At 42.4% G+C, this 18447-nt stretch overlaps 1 protein-coding gene and 1 pseudogene across 1 annotated transcript in view; one reads left to right on the top strand and one right to left on the bottom strand.

Annotated features, from left to right (window-relative positions):
* The window catches only part of LOC118561913, a 716353-nt gene that overhangs the window by 501889 nt on the left and 196017 nt on the right, over window positions 1-18447 (bottom strand). The gene's annotated exons all lie outside the window — the stretch shown is intronic.
* Window positions 1-18447, top strand: part of LOC118561874 — a 951216-nt pseudogene that overhangs the window by 464218 nt on the left and 468551 nt on the right.

Consider the following 18447-nt stretch of genomic DNA (forward strand, 5'->3'; position numbering starts at 1 on the left):
ATTAAAACAATCACATTAGTTTTTATTGTATTCCATATAGTCACTACCTGCTCCACCATAACCTGGCAATGAGTCAAAAGAAAAAGAAGACAGAAAAGATTATTTGTGCACAGGCAACACCACGACTGCTCAACTACTCCCACAACCAGGACCCAGTGCTTTTGAAGGTGAAGTTGTTTATTTGGGCTTGACTTTATTTCTGAGAGAAATAATTTAATTATCTCTCTGTTTCCCACAATAAAGCGGGATATTAGTGGTAGATAGTTTTTCCTTTCCATGTCCCAGTTTCCTGGTCATCACGCCCACCAGAGTTGATTCAGCACATCCCAAACACACACAGGCCAGAGCCCAGAGTGACAGGGAAACTAGTGATGAGACAGCAAGAGAATGAGAGGCAGTAAGTGGGAAAAATATGGGAAAAAGTTTATCAAAGAGTAGAAGGAAGAGAACGCACTGAAAGACTGGATCTGACCTCAGATGGGAGATTTCTCAAAGACATTCTGCTGATTCTGCAAGTGTGAAATATGTGTTCACCATACGCTGCTAATGCCACTGATCCAAACCACTGCTTTATTCTTTATCTCAGCTTCAATTCTTGACTCCAATTAGATAAAAAAATAAAAATAAAGCGATCTAGACACCAGAACAATGGTTCTACTGGGACAACCAGTTTATATTTGGTATTTTAGGTCCAGTTTGAATTTCCCTTAAAGCCAGAACCTTCTGCAGAGTTTGTGTCAGTTTGCAGAGTTTCCAACCCAGTAAAGCTCTAGTCAGGATTCATCCGTTTAAATGTGTCAGATGTTACTTTTTATTACCTACAGAACAAAATGCAGTTTGATTTCTATTTTTTGCTTATTAAAACAACATTTTGTGTTGAATCGTGTGTCTGCAGCTTGTCAGGCTGTCTGGTCTCAGAGGAAGGCTGTGCTTCTCTGAAAGCAGCTCTGAGCTCCAACCCCTCCCACCTGAAAGAGTTGGACCTGAGCTACAATCATCCAGGAGACTCAGGAGTGAAGCTGCTGTCGGCTGGACTGAAGGATCAACACTGGAGACTGGAAGCTCTCAGGTATGGAGGAATAACGGTATAGAGGAACTTTTTGGCAAAGTTTGAACTGATTTTACAGATCATAAATCAAACCTCTTCAATTAAATCCCACCCATCCCTCTCCTACTCCTCTTATCAATTGCAGTTAGAATAATTGCAGTTTATTTAAATAAGTCTAAAGGTTAATTAGGAATAGTTTAATGCAGGGTCCCACAGTGGGAAGATTCAAGATGATAATGCAAATCCTGGCAGGCTCAGCATGATGCTCTCGTAGTGGATATTAATAATTATCAATTAAGTAAGCACACCACTAATTTTTAATCAAGAGAAAAGATGCATCTTTGTCTTTGTATGTTATTTAATTCAAAGACGAGAAACGTCTGAATGTTTCTGTCCCCTAATGTCTCCAAAATGCTGATAACCCAGGGTCCAGACCAGGAAGCAGAGCCGTAGTTTAACACTCCTCTCTGCAGCTTCTGTACTGTTACCCACCCATTACCCCATTGAGAAAGAGTCTTTCCCACGGCCAAAACTGAACAGATCAAAAACTGACCTAAAAGGAACAAATCGTAAAAATCTAATAAACATCAATATGACTCAACTTGAACCAAAAAATAAAACAATTAAATGTGGTCTATTGAATATAAGGTCTAAAATTTTAGCTTCATCTAAACCTTCTACCTGTATGTTAGACCCAATCCCAACCAAGTTGTTTAAAGAGATATTCCCTTTGATCAGTGGTCCTATTTCAGACATGATTAATCTATCCTTGGTAAATGGATATGTACCACAGGCTTTTAAAGTAGCTGTTATTAAACCTTTACTTAAGAAATCATCTCTTGATGAAGATGAGTTAGTAAATTACAGACCTATATTTAATCTTCTTTTCTTATCTAAAATTCTTGAGAAAGTAGATGCTAATCAACTTTGTGAACATTTACAAAGTAATGACCTACTTGAGGAGTTTCAGTCAGGCTTCAGAGCTCATCATAGCACTGAAGCAGCTCTGGTGAAGGTCACTATTGATATTCTCATGGCCTCAGATAATGGACTTGTGTCTATACTTGTCCTGTTAGATCTCAGTGCTGCATTTGATACAGTTGATCACAATATTCTCCTACAAAGACTTGAGCATACTGTAGGGATTAAGGGGAAAGCATTAGGCTGGTTTAAATCTTATCTATCGGACAGATTCCAGTTTGTTCATGTTAATAATAAATCTTCCTCAAACTCTAGAGTTACCTGTGGAGTACCACAGGGTTCAGTCCTTGGACCAATTCTCTTTACTATATATATGCTTCCGATTGGCAAAATTATCAGACAGCATGGGATTAATTTCCACTGTTATGCTGATGACACTCAGCTATATTTATCCATAAATCTGGATGAATCCAATCAATTACTTCAACTGCAGTTATGTCTTGATGACATCAAAAGCTGGATGACTTTAAATTTCCTGCATTTAAATTGCATTTAAATATTTTAGCACTTAAAATAGGAACAATTCATCTTCATCATCTTATTTCAAGTGCAGGATGTCTAATTATGTTATTTTAGAGATGAATTGTTCCTGTTTTAAGTGCAAAAATCTCATTCTATTGGCAAATAGTCTTATCTATCTGCTCAAATCAAGGAAAAATACACTAATTTCAAGAAATTTTTTACTTAATTTTAGTTCCCTTTTTGCAGTGTGCTGGCCCCACCTTGTTCAGCAGCATGCTCTTGCAGGAATTCCTCATACAGCCCCTTAAAGCAGCTGCTTGCTTTGGGCTCTGCTGTCATCCGTGGGGTCTTACTGGCTGGGTCTGCTGCCTCAGTGGTGGTTGTCTGCAGTGATGACTCCTCATTTTTCTCCACCTCTTGGGTCAGTGCACTTCTTGCAAGCTTACTACTCTCTGCACTTGTGAAGTATCTGCAGTAACAAAGTAAACAGAATGGTATATTATAGCTGTTAGCTCATATATGCTGTTATTTAGCACTGCATTTAATTACACACTAACACTAGATGTTTAAACTAACATACCTGTCTTTGTAACGTGGGTCTAATATGGTTGCAACAGAGTACAAGGGCTCCGCCTCAACGGTCTGGAATCTTGTGCCCATAGCTGCTAGAAGTGTCGCCTTCTAGCAGCTATGGGCACAAGATTCAAGCTATGGGACAGTTTCAAGTCTTGATGTGGCCAATGGGGAATGTTTGAAGTGCCCGATTATTTTTCTCCCACTGGCCAGCGCATCGCTCACATTTTTCTGGGACAGCAGTCCATCGTGCACCACGAGTTGAATCATGTGCGAGAAACATCCCAGGCTGGAGACTCCCAGGTCCCTCATTGCCTTCTTCATATTGCTTGCATTGTCCCAAAGCACGGCATGGACCTTTAATAATAATAATAATAATAATAATAATAATAATAATGTAATTATAGTAAAAATTAACCACAACATCCTGTCTTTGTATCAGCCTTCCTATCTCTGTGCACCAGCAGCAACATCACTCAACTCCATCGTCATAGCAACACACAAATAAGCCACCCATCCCTTGAAATATGGAATCGTCCCGTATTTGGCAGTTATATCATGCGTCCCGTATTTAACGGGTAAGGGACGCAATTTATTCCGTATTTTCATGAATAGACAAGTCGCTCGGATATCAACTTTAAATGTTGTGGGCGCGACGCAGTTGAGTGTCCAGCTTTTCTCCCTCCCTCTAACAAAACACAGGGTGGTGGCATCCCTTATTTTCGTTTCTGAAAGGAGGCAACCCTAACACACACACACATACACACACACACACACACACACACACACCTTTACTTCTACAGCTCAAATTATTGCCGCAAATTACTGCAGCATTTCTTTCAAAGTCTAGACTAGAAAATATACGTTACCTTTGACTTCGGGATGCTCCAGTTGAGCAGCATGCTCTCTATTGCTCCTGCAATTGCTTCGCCCGTGTGTGATCCCTTGAATTCATTGGCATGAAGAATGACGCTTTCCGGTGTGAATGTTTCCACGTCTACCCAGTGGGCTGTCAAGCTAAGCAGGGAAAGTGGGGAGACTTGGCTGGTCCAGAGGTCGGTTGAAAAGCTTATGGCCCCTGCCTCCGCTAGCTTTCCTAAAAAATACTCCGTCACTTTATTTTTTTAGTGCAGGGATAGTCGTCCCTGTGATGTATTTGCGACTTGGGACTTTAAACTTAGGTACTACGTGAGCCATAAAAAGCCGGAAGCCCACGCTTTCAACGAAGGAGAGGGGCAGGTTACAGAGAACAGTCATCTGGGTTATTTTCTCGGACATCTGTCTTGCTGCTTCACTCTTCTCGTCCCACTGCTCTTTCCCGCGAAGTGAACTGACCAGGGTTTGTTGCTGCGGTCCTTCCCGGGTTCTCTTGGCCGTCCCGAACTCTTTGTGTTCGTTCACATGTTTCGACTTCAAATGTTTGATCAGGTTCAATGTATTGAAACTGCCCTGTTTAACTCCACCTCTCGAAACGTTCAGGTCGCAGATCTTGCATTTCGCCAATGTACTCGACGGCATTTCTATCACAAAGTACTTCCAGACCGCAGACATTTTCTTCTTTCTTTCTTCTTCTGGTTTGTTTTCCCACCGCATGAAAAAGCTGCCCCGGCATTGGTTAAGAGCGGCTATTGCCCCGCTCTTATCGGTCTGGAGCAGGCCAATAGCGATAGTTAATAGTAGTAAGTATCGGGAGAGAGAAGGTTGCGTTCAAGTGACATACAAACATTAAAATGGTTCTCTGTGCCCTGTTTGTTGGTACTTGCCGATGCCGATACCACCATTTTAGTGCTGGATCGGGGCCCCGTCCGACACTGGTATCGGTATAACACTAGTGATAACATCAGATTATAATTTGTGTTTTCATTAGTTTATTATAGTTTGTAGGACCACACACATTGAGAGACATAAATCTGCTTATTACAGAAAGCAGAAAACATCACTTGGCCTGGTCATTGGATCTGGGGTCATCCAGACATTTAACCAGAGCCACCCTGAGATCACCACCATAGTGAGCTGGACATTAATTTTAGAAATCATCATTACAAGTGGAGTAGAGGATCCATATTGTGGCAGTGTAAAAATGAACTAAGAAACCTGATGTTAGAACAGACACTGAGGTGGAAATGATGGAGATGGTAAGAGGACTTCCAGCCTGCAGGACTCTGAGCTCCAAAGAAAAATGTCAGAATAACTTTTAAAAGACGTAAAAAGCTGCTCAGCACTAATTAAATGTGTTCCAGTGCTTTAAATTCAGTAAAACTTTTAACATTTATTATTAAAATGTCCACAAATAATTTTCAACATGCCATTCTAATAAAATGTAAATAAAATATATCCTTAACTCCTTATACATCGTTATATCTTGAAACCTAACTGCCTCATTTCCTTCCTACTTCTTAGTTGAATGAAAATATCTTTAAATCTAGATCAGCCAGAGTTAAGAATCATTTTGGTCGTAACTTTATTCAGTTTTTATTTTATCACATTTGTGGAGCTAAATCTGGAGCTGCTGAGATTTGGTTCCCTTCTTTCCCTTTGACTCCAGACTAGATGATCCAGGTACGGAGCTGAAAGCAGCAGCTCAGAGTTCATGTGTGATTATGGAGAAAATGTCACATCATTCATGGTGACTTTTCCTCCAAGATGGCAGGAGGTTGTTGTGATGAGAGGTAAAAACGTGGTAAATGTGTTTAAACAAGCACAGATGGATAAAATGTGTAAAAGACAAAATAAAACTGTAACTAGTTTTCTGAATAAGTGGAGATGTTTCAGTGACAGGAAGGAAGAAACATGAGGAGGATGTTCAACATTTAGAAAAGATCATCTAACATGCAGAGAAATAAGTAGAGGAACTGATCTAGAATATGTAGTAATAGAGAGAATAATAGATGAGGTTAATTAATTATAGTTTACTATTATAATACTTGTAAAAGATCTGAATCAGTTAATGCAGAATAACTGATTCAGAGTTTCGTACAGAAATGCTTTGGTCTGCCTTGAATTCACTGTGAACTGTAAACGATCTATTTTACGTTTTTTATTTGCAGAATAATTTTTGACAAATGTCAGAATAACTTTTAAAAGACGTAAAAAGCTGCTCAGCACTAATTAAATGGGTTCCAGTGCTTTAAATTCAGTAAAACGTTTAACATTCATTATGGAATATTATGGGGAGGAAACAGAACAGATGGAAATGGAGAAATAGTAGAAGAACATTTAGAGGGTAATAATTTATTCTGTTGAATGATGGAAGATGGACCAGACCAGATGTTCATCCAGGAATTGGATCAGTCCTTGTTTTAACACTAGTGTCCAGGAATATTTCAGCTGGTTGTGAAATGGGATTTATTAGACGACTCGTCTGCAGGCAGAGATCATTACCCAGTTTTATGTAATATTCTCCTCACTAAGAACGGCTCACAGGGAAAATTAAAGGGCCGAGGGTCTTTAATGGTGCTGAATAGGAACTGAATATATTTGTGAAAGAGAAGTTCACCAGATAGATTCACATGATGAAACATTTTAAAATAAATTTTATTGAGTTTCATTTTCTAAACAACAAAAAGAGAAAAAGAACAACAACCAGATCATCAAACAGTCTTTGGTCAGAGCTGTGTTGTCACAAAGTCTCAGATCATCCATCTAACAATGATCCAATTACTAATTACTACCTTTAGTTTTATTGCATCAGTAACATTACTGCAGGTTCCCAACGCCTATCGAACACATTCATTTAAAGTCTGGTCAGGTTGGTTCTTCTCTCCATTTGGTACCTTGCCCAAACTTTCAGCACCACCAGTTGTAGGATGGAGGTTCTGCCTTCAACCAATCAGTTGTTCTGCATTTCAAGGCTGCAGTGAGCAGCAGATTGAAGAGGTAGAACTTTGTCGGTCCCTCTGACCGTCTGAGGTGAGACCCAACAATGCAGAACTGGGTTCTGGTGATATGTTGGCTTTAAAAGCTGCTTTGAAGCCTCAGATCCATCCATTCAGAACTCATCCAGCTTGGATCAGGACCATGTAGCCTAGATCAGTGGTTTTCAATAGGTGAGGCGTGTCTCCCCTGGGGGGCGCCAAAGAGTCACAGGAGAGGCACGAAGAAATATAAGACAGCGCTGCTGCTCAACTCTGTGAAACCGGTCATCAGCATCTGAACGGGCTGTGTGATCAGTTCTGAGAGTATTTTGGAGAGGAGCCACTGGGAAACCAGTGGGTCAGAAACCCCTTCTCTTTCCCACCCACAGTCCGTGATGAACTGAACATCCAAGAGGAGGAGGCTCTTGTTGAGCTCAGCTCAAATGTGGACTTAAAACAGAGACTGGTGGAAATTACGATTACGCGATTCTGGTTGAGTGTCAGAGCGAGTTTCCCCATGTGTCCACCAAAGCCATGAGTCCTGATGCCCTTCACCTTCACTTACCTGTGTGAATGTGGGTTTTCCACTCTCACCCTGATCAAAAACTAATACAGGTCAAGGCTACAAGTGCAGGATGACTTGCTGCTGTTTCTTTCTTCTCTACAACCCAACATAGAACAGCTTTGCACATCAAAGGCTCGTCCTCATTGTTTGCATTGAGAATGCTTGAGAACATGATTGTTAAAATAGCAACAGGTTTAAATTGTGTATAATTGGCCTAAAAAGTAAATCACAATATGGAATATGTTGACGTCTGTTAAATTCCGCTTATTTTTTTAATTATTATTATTATTTCAGTTGACGTCTCCTGTTGACGTGAGTTCAGTTTGACGTTGGCGTCTGTTTAGTTCAGTTTGTCTGCTGTTGAAAACAATTGTTTATGAATTTGCTATTGTTATCTTTAACTATTCCGAGGGGAGGCTCATATTCAATGAATTAGAAAACCACTGGCCAAGTTAAATAAGAGATGTAGTAAAATGTCTATGAAGTAAACACTAATAAACAAGAAATAGTTTAAACAAGGTTAATTTATTTATTCTTGCTTTATTAAAAGTGTTCATCTCTAAAATGTGTTTACAACATGTTCAAACATCTATTTGCATAGTTGTAGTTCATTATAATAACTGTACATGTGAGAAGTGTATTTTCCTACGCAGAGGCAGTCATTGAATGCATCATGAGTTTGGTTGAGAGAGCGCAGCAGAGAAGCCGAGAGATCCGGTTTTGCGGCCATAAGTCAACATCTCCATGTTAAACTGGCTTGTCTTTGGACTATAAACAGTAATTTGTGCCGTGGTTTGTCCCCACGATGATCCACAGTGAGTCAGTGAGCTTTAGTCCGAGGTAGAAGTCACTGAAGTTTCTACATGAAGTTTTTTAGACTGTGTTTAGCCGCTAGCTTAGCATAGCAAGTAGCCGGTGCTAACAAGCTAGCTAATGGACTCTAGGCTAACTCAGCTGGACCTAGGAGCTTGTAGAGGATCGTTACCCAACCAGACAACGAGAGATTGGACCCAGCTAGAAATCTGAGCCACTCGGAAGCATTTAGAGGACCTCTGGAAACGTTGGAGACAAGGACCAAAAGTTAAGAGAGAATATGTTAATTTTTGGGGGTCTGGGGGCGGGTTAAAACAGAAAGTACCCACAACTGTTTAAATAATACTGAATAAAATGAAGTAGTTTTATTTTATTGACTGTATTATTACACTGTTACACATTAATCTATGGGTTTGTTTATCAGTGTAGATCTATAACCTCATTGGTGAATCAGGCTGAGTTTCATCAAGCCTGTATGGTCTGACATTTTCCCCTCAGCAGCAACACTTAAAGCACTCAGGGGTTCACGCTGCGTCTTTATGCTGATCCAGCTGCTGATGTTTCCCTCTTTTCAGCTTCATGAACTTCTAGCCTGTTACAGTTTATAACCATCATCACCTTTCACAGCCACAGGTTTCTCATCTGAGTCTCTGCTCTGACCAGACAAATCTCCTCTATTGCTCTCCTCAGGGCGCTCTGGTGCGTAATTACCAAGCTGAAGGCTCAGTTTGAAGTTGTTCTCTGAGCGTTTTGTTTGTGGTCAGAGCGGACGGAATAATGACTTTCTGCTTCGCTTTTAGCCCACTTATAGTCTTTATTGGGGAATCCTACAGGAAATACAGCACTTTTTATGCATTGCAACCCCAGTACTGATGAGTAAAGGTGCAGCTTTTCAAGCTCTGCGTCTCTCTGGTTCCTAAGTGACTGTAGAAAAAAACACTTTTGTGGTAACGTCTGGTATCAGCATAATTTATACTAATGATATCAGTTTGAGGCGGTGAGGTGGGCAGATTTTACCCCCATTGGTGCTCTGCACGCGAGGAATAAACAGTGGGAAAAATGCATAAATAAATAGTGTAACGGCTCCTTTAGAGGGAAGAGGAGGAATAATGGGTCTGAGCTGAAGCCCCTGATGTTACAAGTTCCTTTAAATGACCCTTAAAAGTCCACACCTAAATTACATTTAACATAATTATGCTCACCTGAATTAAAGAGCAAGGCAGCATTCCATTGAAGCACCGCTGGTTCTGTGTCGTTAAAAACAAAATAGCATGAAACACAGCTACTGACTCTCCTATTGACTTTAATTGGGACATTTTGGTACGAGTGGAAGGACATTAAACGCAGTGATTCAGGGTTTGAAGGCTGGCCGCTGATAAAAGCACCTGGGTCTGAGGGAAGGAAGGAGAGAGGAGCAGTAAGAGCTTTGAGGCACAGAAACACAGCGCATGTAGTTAAAATAATGCAGAATTAATAAAAACCAAACTTATAAAGCAGGCGGCCTAGTATTGGAGTCAGAGCCATGACTGTGGGAGCTGAGTTTTTTCCACAGGAGAGGTGGACTAAACGGAGCAGAGCGTTTCTGTTAGGATTATTATTCATCTGGCACAAGGGACCTTTTTAGTTTATTATTTGCTGTTTGAGTGAAGCGACCACTGAGTTTGGTCTCCATATTCACAAGCATGGAAACAGGCCTGCAACGTAGGGTTAGCTTGGTGTTTGCTGGCTTTAGCTTTAATTAATAAGCATTTAAGCAAATATTATTGAACTGTGATTTTAGATTGACACCCTGAGTGTTTTTATTTTGGTGTTTTATGGAGAGAAGCACTTGTTACTTGTCTTTATTTCAGTTAAAGGTCCTAAAATAGATTTATTTTATTCACCTTTTTTATCTTCCTAAATAAAAGGGGGAACATTAACACTTTATACCAGGGGTGTCCAAACTTTTTTAGTGAGGGCCAAATCCAGAAAACTAAACAAAGAGTCACACTAGAGGTGCCATATTGCCACATGAATACTGTGTGTGTTTCTTAGTCAGCTATAATGTGAAGAACATTGCAGTCAGTGGGAGCAGTGATGCTGTCCTTTGATTGAAGGATGGCTGACATGTCAGCAGAAAGTTTGGTGGTTGAGACACGAAGGACTTCACAGAGATGCTGTCAGTCATTCTGCTTCTCAGTCTGCTTTTGTTCTGATTTAACAGAGAAAATCTTTGTTCACATCTGGATGTTGAGCCCAACAGGCTCATCATTGTTTCTGCGTGGCGTCTCATCAGAGGAAACTTGGCATTATCCAAACTCTGAAAGAATTCAGGGAGGGAGAGAAGCTGATGTTGACTCTGCAGAGAATCATCACATTGCATTTCAATCAGTTCTAACTGCAGACTCTCTTCCACTTCTTCTGCATCCACCAGGAAGGAGGTGGAGAACAGCTGGATTTGTTTTTCAATGACAGAAAAGTCTTGGAGACGCTGGTTGAATTCTGTCAGCAGAGATGCAATCACAGACACATATTTCTCCTTTTTAGCAGAAAGGTCGGCCTTTGGAAAAGCAGACGTGATTTCAGACAGAGCAGGGAAGTGTGCAGCATTAAAGCCTCGTAGTTGTGTCTCAAAGAGGCGGAGCTTTACCCAGAAGGCTTTCAGGTGTGCATACAGGTGTGGCAGCAGCTGTTCTTTGCCTTGTAGCTTCTTGTTCAGTGTATTCAGACGATGCGTAAGATCAACTAAAGATGCCAGGTCTGCCAGCCACAGAGGGTCACTTAGTTCATTTAGAGGTCGGCCCTTCTCTTTTAAAACCTGCTCCATTTCTGATCTCAGCCAATCAGAGCGCTGCAGCACAGAGCACGTGAATTTCCCACATCGACACTAAATCCACTGCAGGTTGTAATGTTTCATCATCATCATCATCATCATCATCATCATCATCATCATCAGAGCCCAGGTGTCTGTCTGCTCTCAGCTCTTCTTTCTTTCTCTGGATTTTTACAACAAGTGGACGTGTCCAAATGTTGGACTGGTCCTTTCTCAGTGGAGGACAATGTGTGTCTGAGAGACATGTAATGTCCATGTTTGCTGCTGAAAGAGACTGATGGTCTGACCCCCCTCCTCCTTTCAGGGTGGAGCCTGCTGGAGTCCGATGGTTGACACCAGGTCTGAGGAAGTGTAAGTGTGTTTTTCATTTGATTCATGACAACAAAGCAGCTCACATTCAACCATCTTCAAACTGTCCATCACTCATTCAGGAGTCATCATCAAAGTGTCAATAAATGATCAATAACTGCAGCTGGATTGTCTTTGTTCTCTCCATCAGATTCCTGTCAACTCACAATAGACACAAACACAGTGAGCAGAAAACTCAAACTGTCTGAAGACAACAGGAAGGTGACACATGTGGAGAAGCTTCAGTCATATCCTAATCATCCAGACAGATTTGATGTTTATCAGCTGCTGTGTAGAACTGGTCTGACTGGTCGCTGTTACTGGGAGGTCGAGTGGAGTGGATATGTTGAGATATCAGTGAGTTACAGAAGAATCAGGAGGAAAGGAGACAGTTTAGACTGTTGGTTTGGATATAATGATCAGTCCTGGAGTCTGAGCTGCTCTGGTCATGATGGTTACTCTGTCTGTCACAATGACAGACAAACATCTATCTCCTCCTCCTCCGTCTCCAACAGAGTAGCAGTGTATGTGGACTGTCCTGCTGGTATTCTGTCCTTCTACAGAGTCTCCTCTGACTCACTGATCCACCTCCACACCTTCAACACCACATTCACTGAACCTCTGCTTCCTGGCTTTGGGGTCTGGTTCAGTTCTGGTTCCTCAGTGTTTTTGTGCTGATTGAGTCTAAAGAGTCTCCTCCTGTCAGAGAAAGCCTCTCCCTGTTGAACAGATAGTTCAGTCTGTTCATGTCTGTCTCTTTCACTCAGAAACACGTTTTCACATTCATGGATTCAATCTGTTTCTTTGTGAAACTCTTCTAAATGATTCCTTGGAAACTTCTTCCTCTTCCAGTGCTTTAAAGATGGAAGCTGGGATTATTCCAGGATCCACATGTTGTTTTTCTGCCTGTTTCCAGTCAAAGCTTCACTCTGAATATCAGCATGTTGACTTTCTCTCTTGGTTTTTTACTTTCATTCATCAGTCAGATTTCATTGAAATGTTGGCCAGTTTTTCTCAATCTCTGGACATTATCTGTTTCTGTCGGCTCCTATTTTTCTAAAAACTTTTTACATTCACGTGTTAAATCTTCCTTTTGTATATTTGCTAAAGTTCAACTTCATGTGTTTAATGAACAATAAACAGATTTTCTTCTTCTGTGTTTGATTGATTTGCTGCTCATTCTCTTCTGTTCCTCTGATAAATTTTCAATATTTCAATAAAAGTCTGACGCTTGTTTCGATAAAACAGATTTTTTTCTATCAACACTGACTTTCAAAAAGTCCTAATTTACAGTAAAACATTTCCATCTTCTTTCTGACATGTTTTTAAATGACAGATTTTGTTGTTTAGTTGAATAAATCAGCAGCAGAAACTCAAATCAATGATGAAATGATATTTCTGTTCCATCTTTCCAAACCTTGAAAACACGTTGAGAATGAAAGAAGAGCCGACGCTGACAGTCTGGGACTAAAATCAGCTTCTTTACTTCCAAACTGCTGACTTGGACAGACTGAAGATCAGTTTTTACTTTTCTAGCTAAACTCCTGCGGCACCAAACCAGAAGCTGAACAAACACCAACAACAGAACCACATGGAACATTTCCACATCACAACTTCTTCCTATTCTGGACTTTTAGTTTTACACAGGAAACGTGTGAACGCGCACACAGAGCCGCAGCGTGCACGGCGTCCTGCTGTTCCTCTTAAAGGGACAGTCCCACATTTTCAGCTTCAGGTACCTGTTAGCCCTGGGCCAGACTGACAGAGGCCAGGCTGCCACACATCGGCGCCACCGGGCCCTCTGACCACCGCCAGCAGCAATTCAGGTGAAGTGTCTTTGTCTCCTATTGGTCGGCTGTGTCAGGTAATTCATGTCTCTAAAAAAAGGTGCATTTAGAGCAGGGTTAAAGTTCTCCGTCGCTGCGATGGATCTCTGCCCTTTTTTTCTTTATCTAACCCTTTCAGAATGTGAAACAATGTTCTCAAACCCTAAAACAACTAATAATTCCAGCTGCTCTTTTCTGAAGCAAAGAAGGCAGAGCTGCAATCAGAGCGGCTGTCAGTCAACCTGCAGCAGCGTCCATCTAATGAGCCGCTGCCCACCAGGCTTGTTAGATAAAATCACAAGGATTTGATTGTAAAGGAAAATATATAATAATTTTTATGTTAATAGCTCCACTAAGACTCCAGGTGCAGACCAGTACAGGAGTTATTTATGGGGGGTTTGCAGAATACTATACGGTTTTCAGAACTATCTTATGATTCTCAATGTTATCTTAGTTAACTCCTAGAAACTGGCCAGGTCAATTACTTACAACTAATGGCTGAAGTGTCAGAAAGCATATGTCTGCTGGAGATTGAATGTCTGCAGGCTTGTTAATCCAACCCCTTTGGGAGTCTTTGAGGTGTTTGGGGTTGGACGATGAGACAACAGCTTAGGACCGTGCAGAAGACGCTTCGGGGGTAATAGGCTACATGAAGGTGATGGTAAAAGTTTGTAAGTGTTGTCTCCCTTTTTTGAATTCCAAAATGAAATAAATGTAGAAGTGTTTGGTCTCTGATAATTGTTTCTTCCATTGTGACCAAATTCCTGGACCGGGGAGACGGGCCATGGTGAAACCACAGGAAACAGACCCAGAATCATAAGAAGATGCAAACAGATTAAGGAAACTGCGTCAATAAAATGTAAAAAATAAACTGCAACTAAAACATGGACTGGAGAACAGGATCTAATTGGGTGAGGCCAGAGAAAGACGATTCTCAGAGAGCTTTATAAAGTTATTTTTTATTTTTACATGGAGTGGAGCGCGATGTGAAGCAACATTATAGAAGCAAGTCGTAGTAGAAACATGTTAAAAAGCCTCCTGTGGATCTATGGACTCGTTTTACTTCAACCCAAAAACATCTGCCAGACAGAAATGTACAGCAGCCAAGATTACCTTCAACAATGTTTAAATTTAATAGGGTAGTTCACGCGTGACGTCAGCGCTACATCCGGGTCCCGCGGGTAGGCAAAAAACACAGTACTGTTTTCGTCTACTACATGACAAAACGGGTGATTTAGAGCGTACTTTTAGTTAGTTTATTTTTGGAATCTAAGCAATGCCTACGACTTGTTGTGCTCCCGGTTGCACAGAGAGACATTCCAAATCGTTGGATGTACGTTTCTGTCGTTTACCGAAGGAGGAAGGACGAAGAAAGAAATTGATATTTTCAATGAAAAGAGCTCAGGCAGACACTCCCAATGGACTGGGGGAGCGATCATACTACGACAGAATTTGCAGTCTACACTTCATCTCCGGTAAATACAACTTAATTCTGCTCTAGTCATTGTTCTACTTAAATTGCGGCGGAGGGGAGGTGGCGATCGCTACACGGGCCGGAGAAGCCCGGTCTGCTGTTCCAGACAGCGGCTCCATTACGCCCCGCATGTTTGTGTAACATCCGCGTTCGTATGTTACACAAACATGTCGGAACATCCATCCATCCATCCATTTTCTGACCCGCTTAATCCCTAATGGGGTCGCGGGGGTTGCTGGAGCCTTTTTCCCGATATAAAATAATTGTAGCCGTCCAGTGGTTTCATGGCTTTCATGCTCTTTCGTCAGTACTGGCCTGCGTGTTTATAAAGCAGCTGTATGTCGCGGTACGGAACCCTTGGCCAGCATTTCACAGACTCGCTCCGTCCCTTCAGGCTTTTGCTGTGTGGATCTGGCAATCTGATACCATCAACCATCAACTTACTCTTAAAATGATCTTGTTATACGTTATCGTCTGGGCCTCCATCCCCGGTGTGTATCTGGACCGAACCGGGCCGGTCCTGCTCGCTGCTAAACGCTGCATTCAGACCCTTTTTATGCATCTCAGCGTTTCCTGTAGCAGCGAGCTGCCAGCAGCGGATTCTCAACCCTCTGATGAATTAAAGCAGCTCCTACGGGCCTGTTGGAGCGGATCAGAACATTTGGTACCAGCGGATCAGAACATTTGGTACCAGCTGACACGGCATCAATAACCCAATCACACATCGTCTCCTGAAGCCGGGCCTCATTAGGAGCCTCGCTGGTGTTTGATCAATAAAGCATTTAGCTGTGATGGCTCCATCAGACAAACACACCGTGTTCTGACCCGGTCTGACCCGGTCCAGATCGCACCCTCTGGGTCCGGTTCCCTGCAGAGCTGAGCAGTCTGGATGGATGGAGGAGTCTCTGTTTCATGCAGGGACCCGGTGGAGAGGCAGGAACTCTGACATGTTGCTGATGTTCTGCAGGCCCGTCTGACCCGGCTTGTTGAAACATGTCAGGAATAACTGGATCATAATGCCACCGTGGAGCACCTCTCAGCACCGGCTGCATGTTTTTCTCCGACCAGAACCAGAACTGTTTGTTTCCTCCTCAGGCTGAGAGGCCACCGAGGCCGTCCTGGTACCAGAGCCGCTCCAAACACACCCAGAGGTCCAGATAAACCCGGCCTGACCCTGACGGTCTGGAAGGAAATTAAACCATAACAGTGAGAATGGACTTCAGAACCAGAGGTTCTGAGGAACAGATGGGTTCTGACTGCCGGCCCAGATAAAGGCGAGACCCACTTCCATCTCAGGGTCGCTCCAGATGAACGGGTTCACGGGACACAGGTCGGTCCAGATGTGGAGATGGAGCTTTACCATCTATGCTGGTGTTTGTGTGTGACCCGTTTCCTGTTTTCTGGTGTGGCTGGACCTAATGGACCCAGAACTGGTCCCTAAAGCTGCAGGGTTCCAGGTTTGGGTCCAGGTGAACCATCAGAACCAACTTAAACAGCAGCAGGTTCAAATCTGGAAAAGCAGGGAGTTTCTCTAATCCTGCTTTTAGCCAGAACAACAAAGCTGTAACAGGAACAGCGGGTCAGCGCCGCAGTAGAACCAACAGAACAGCACCGACCCAGAATATTCAGGCACTGAGAGACATACCTCTGAGGAGAGTTTGTGAATGAAACTGTCTCGATATCAGAGGAGAACCGGCAGACTGGTACCAGAAAGGCAACAGAAGCCCAGACAACCACTGGTCCCGTCCAAGTTCAGCAGAACTTAGAATCTAACTCATCTCCATCGTCTTATTTCTACTGCAGTAAATCTGAATAACTTAGTTTAGGGTTAAAATTCTGATTCCATCTGCAGATCAGATTATTTAGCTGCTCAGATCAAGGAGGAATAAACTCATTTTACTTTTTGTTCCTTTTTGCAGTGTTTAGGTACCAGGTTACAGGAACAGAATATTTTCCTTCATTACTAAACGGACCTTCTAATAAAACCGACCCACCCCTGAAATAAACGTCTGGCTCCACCAACGTGATTCTGGACCGAGCTTCAGACAGACGGACTCAGATCTGGTTCTGCTCAGTGACCCGGGTCCTGAGGCAGCTAAACAGGCCCAACCATGACCCGTCCTCCACCGTGCTCAGCAGCTGACACCGGCTCTGTTTTTAGGTTTCTACCGTCTCGGTGCTGTAAACGGTCCAAAGCACTTTGGTCCCCAACTCTTCCTTCAGACGCAGATTTAGGAACCAAAGCTGAGCTTCATCTTCTCTTTACTGACGATTTCAGACAATCTGTGAACCGTGTTGCTGCAGCAAAGTTAAACTGGGGTTAAGATCAATTAGTTTATTCCATTTGTGGGAATTAGGCGCTTCTGTAACTCAGCATCCTGTAACGGACTTTAAAACCCAGAGAGACGACATGAAACCTGAACTAAAACCTTTAAACGGCTGAAAGCGGACCCGGCTGGACGAGTGAGACCCTGCTGACCCGTCTGGGTGGTTCATGGACCTCAGCGTTTAGTCTGGAGGAGGTTAGTAATGGATGTAGATGATGAAGAGGAAGGCAGAGCAGCTCAGACGGCACAAAGGGCCCAGATGTGAGGGAAGTGATGCTAAAACTGCATCATGGCCGCCTCTCCATCATTCACACCACACATCAGCACTTCCTGCTTCACCGCCGTTCTCAAAGACTTCCTGAGCTCCACATGGATGAGGCCCACTTTCACCGCCACCCTTCCTCTCCCTCATCTTCCTCATCCTGTGGTTCCGCTCGTCTCTCCTGCATTCATCCTCTGTTCCTGATCACGACGCCTCAGGACGACGGCCTGCGCTCTGCTGCAGAGATCCTCCAGCAGGTGGACGTCCAGCAGCGCCTCGTCCTGTTAGTCATCAGGATCGCTAACATGGTTCTGGATCTGGAGGACCGTTTGGGACCCATCAGGTCAGACTGTGGGAGAAAAGCTGCTGAGGGACTCTGAAGGTGGTTTTCTGGACCGGTGGACAAAGCTGGACCGGCTCTGTAATTCACTGACCATTGATCCAAAGAAGTTATTGAGGTACTGGTTGGTGAAAGAAACTAGGTGTGGACAGCGTTCTAAAGATAAATTTAAGAACCTCATTAGCTCCACCCACAGGTGATGATGGGTAAAGTTCACTGTTGAAACTATTCCATGGTGATTCGTCTGCATGGTCGACATTGAAAGAAATATGCATCTATTAGCAAGACATTAGAGAAAGACTCAAGTATGGATTTGATTTTTTTCAATATCTGTTGATGTCATTATTTCAAATATGTTTAGTTTCAATATATATATGTGAACATTTATTATACAAGTGTAATTATTTATGTAATTTAGTAGATGTTGTTCATGGGTATTTTTGTCCTTTTAAGTCAGAAATGACAATTGTTGCATTCTAACTGGTATTTTTACAGGTGAATTTTGACAAATACAGGAGCATTGTGACATTTGTCAATGTCAACCAGAGTCACTAGAAGCTTCTGGTTAGTAAGCAAAAGTAATACCTAAGAAACACATTGTGTCATTTCACAATGCTGTGATGTCAGGCACTAAATAGCTTCTTTCTATCAGTCCATAAATCAGGAGACAGAAACAGTTTGTCTGGTGGATCAAATCCGGCAGAAAAAGATGAAACTCAACTGGCTGCAGATAGATTTACGTCAGTATTTAATAGAAAGAGG

The sequence above is a fragment of the Fundulus heteroclitus genome, unplaced genomic scaffold, assembly GCF_011125445.2.
Source record: "Fundulus heteroclitus isolate FHET01 unplaced genomic scaffold, MU-UCD_Fhet_4.1 scaffold_75, whole genome shotgun sequence".
In the NCBI taxonomy this organism is placed as follows: Eukaryota; Metazoa; Chordata; class Actinopteri; order Cyprinodontiformes; family Fundulidae; genus Fundulus; species Fundulus heteroclitus.